Below are 3,412 nucleotides of genomic sequence, written 5' to 3'. Positions count from 1 at the left end.
AATAAACTGCAGAAGTGAACAGGATCAGCTCATCTCCAAAACCAACCTGGCCCAAAAAATGGAAAAAATTGTTCAGGCGAACGGGTCCCTGACCTGTTCCCTAGACCAAGCCCCAGTGGTAGCACTGGTGGGAACATGCAATCAGGAGTGGACGAAATGTCCTTGCAGCGTCAGCCCCACATTCAGGTCAGCTTAACCAGATCGTGAAAACGCAGCTTCAGTTTTGAGAACCCCTGGCTGAGCAAAGAGAAAGAGAGGAACACAAAAGCTCCAACCACGTGTCAAAGATTTGATTTAAATGACTCGCCTGAAATCGCACTCGGGGGGGGAGGAAATACTCCTTTCTCTTCGTCCTAACTTTCTTCCTCGTTTGGAGAGCACATTCTAATTTCAAGACTAAGCAAGGCAGGAGTCTCAGCCTGTTCTCTGATCTGACCACCTTCCCCTGGTCAGGGGCAGCGACAGCATCAAGGCTGTGCATGTGGACCAAAGGGACCACGAGATGCATTGATGTGCAGAAGGGGCAAATCCAGGTTGCTAACTTATTTTGGACACTTCCAAAATCTTGCATGTTAAACTCTGTTCTTTTATCACAACTTGCATCCCAGTTTAAACAGAAGTGATCTGAAGAAAAAGACTTATGTTAGGGAGGTCCTCTCCGATCCATCCATACAGCTTTACAGCCCACTGCCAACAAGGTCCCTGGGACAACAAGATGTTTTTCATCAGCAGGAGTCAGATATGTACCTAACAGAACAGGGGTTACACTTGGAAATTCTGGATTCTATCCAATGTTTCAGCGAAGCCCTCCCCTCCTAATTTCAGATAGAGCTGCCTTCTACTTAAGCGTGTCTGGGTCCCACAGGGAGGGTTAAGGACTCATGGTCCTTAAGTGTTACACTTGTGGCCCAAAAGGCATAGCCCTTATTTAGCTGTGATTTTTCACTTCAGAGTTAAATAGTGCAAGGTGTGCGTTCTTCACACAGTGATTTTAGGAATGCGTCAGGGTTATATCATTCATGTCTTGGTGTGCTGGAGGAAGGTGTGTGGTGGGCTTGAATGTGAGCACCTGCTGCGATTGTATAGGTGAGGCCACACTAAATTTGATTTACTCCACTAGGCATGGTCTTTCAACATTATTACTTGAAAATTGACTCTGAAGTGAATTATTCTTATAAAAGGGAGAACAAGCCGATCACAGAGCCCAAGAATCAGCTAATAGCACGCAGTACAGACAATCAGTGGACCAGGATCCAGAAGCAAACTGGAAAGCAGAGTGCCTCAAACAATGAAGACTGCTGTAAAAATACCAAATAACATGAGAATACAAGAGAGAGTGTGTCTACATTTGCAGGTGTAGACATAGACCTCACACAGAAACAGCTACACTCCACTACAACTCCAAGTATTGTCTGACTGAGCTCCACACCAAGGATGGACAGAATTAATGTTAGAATCAAGCTGATAAAAATAGATTTCTTTCCAGAGGAATGCATTTTTCCAAAGATTTGTTACTTGGCCAAATTTAGGTAGACTTTCAATGTGATGCAAATAGCACCTTCCTGCCAAATTTCAAATATCTCCTCTGAAGCATAAGGGCACTAGAGCTTTCCAAAGAAAATGTTACCAGAACCGAGCCCAGGAAAGCTACTGTATTTTCCACTGGCCTCACTCTCAGAAGGAACTGGGCTATTTTGGCCCTGATTTTTAAGAACAAGCTAAGGGAAAAACTACATGCTTTAATGTAAATTTAAAGAACTAAATGTGGCAAACCTATAAACAGCTAAGAGCAATGTGTTACAACAGAAAGCATCAGGCTTTGTTGCAGAGGTTGCTCTTAAGATTTAATGAAGTCCTTCACTTACGGTTATTCCTTTTAACATAATCTACTTCTGCATGCTATATACCCCCTGGTCAATGAGTAACAAGGTTGCTAGCAAAGTCATATTATCAAAATGGTAGTTCTATTGCATTTCTATCCCTTTCCTTTTGTAGTATCTACAAAGTCTTAATGACTTGCCAAACACAAAAGTACACACCAACAACGAACAACCCACACATTTCCTAACTGTTGCATTACTTTTAGTTGAATTTGGAGACACAACAAAGCAATGCCCCTATGAGGTTCATTTAATATAGCTGATAACTCATGTACTGGCATCAAATAAAGTTTATTTTAAACTTGCAATATTTTCCTTAGATATTGACTAATTCAGCAAAGCTAGCCCAATTAAATTCAAGAATACCGCCTTTGACAGTAAAACAGTTCATTAGAATTCAATCAATTTGAAAATGATGATGGGAGAGCTACAACAGTACCACCACAGTAGGACTCAAATCACTCAGGGAAAATGCTCCCATCCTGAAACTTTCTTTTCCCTGCTACTTCCACAAGATCAAAAACTCCTAAGCAAGTTATCAACTCAGCCATTACATCCACTAACATCAAATGTCATGAAACATCTGAAATCAAAATTATGACAGCCTTCAACTGTATACATGAAGACAAATCATGGACAGTGCCTGAACAAAGCAGACCTATCCCACTTCTGTCAGTCTCATTGCCAGGGAAATCCTCCTCTTGCAACCAGTCCTCATCTTCTGCTTTCAGCACCACTCTACAAACCGTTGCAAATTCTAAAACCCCCTGAATTACAAGGCATGTTAACAGTCCTGGTGTGCAGTGACTGTAACCAGGAGAATAAAGGATGGATTAAGCAAAAGTGCAGAGTGAATGTTTTGCCTGTTGATACTTTTAAGAATTTTTCTTTTTTAAAAAAATTACTAGGTTGTTTGTATACTGTATATCTCATCCCAGGTTAATACTTTTGTATTTGATTTCATACCCTGCAGCCGCACATTCCACTGGAGTGTTTGCTACAGTTACTGAACGAACAAGTTGGAACAGCTCATCAGTGAAAACTCATTTTTATGCTGCTTCTTCAGTGACTTGCTAATTAAGGGTTTGTGAGAGTATACAGTAATATTAAAACTCTGAAAGTGCTTGGGAATTCGCTCATGGCAAGTGAATATGATGGCTTATAGTTCCCAGGAAAACATATGTAATGGCAATTTAGTCCGCCAAGAGGAGGAGATGGTTCAAGTTTCCCTGTCCTTTTCCAAGGAGCGACATCTGCCCAATGGGGTGGGAACAGACCTAGAGGACTTTCGCAAGTTAGGAACAGCATTCGCAATGAAGAGTATCATCTTCCCTTTTAAAAAGGCATAATCAGCGTATAACCCGAAATTCACACACTACACTGCACTCCCCCCACCCCCACCCCCAGCGCACACACACACACTCCATTTTATGGAAAGGTGAACTCCATGCTAACCCAGGAGTTTAGGGGTTTAAACCTGCTTTAGAAACGCCGCACTCCGCAGGCAGCCACAGCCACACACGCTTCTGACC

Source organism: Charadrius vociferus, unplaced genomic scaffold (assembly GCF_000708025.1).
Source record: "Charadrius vociferus isolate BGI_N301 unplaced genomic scaffold, ASM70802v2 scaffold70, whole genome shotgun sequence".
Lineage (NCBI taxonomy): Eukaryota > Metazoa > Chordata > Aves > Charadriiformes > Charadriidae > Charadrius > Charadrius vociferus.
This window is presented reverse-complemented; position numbering follows the sequence as displayed.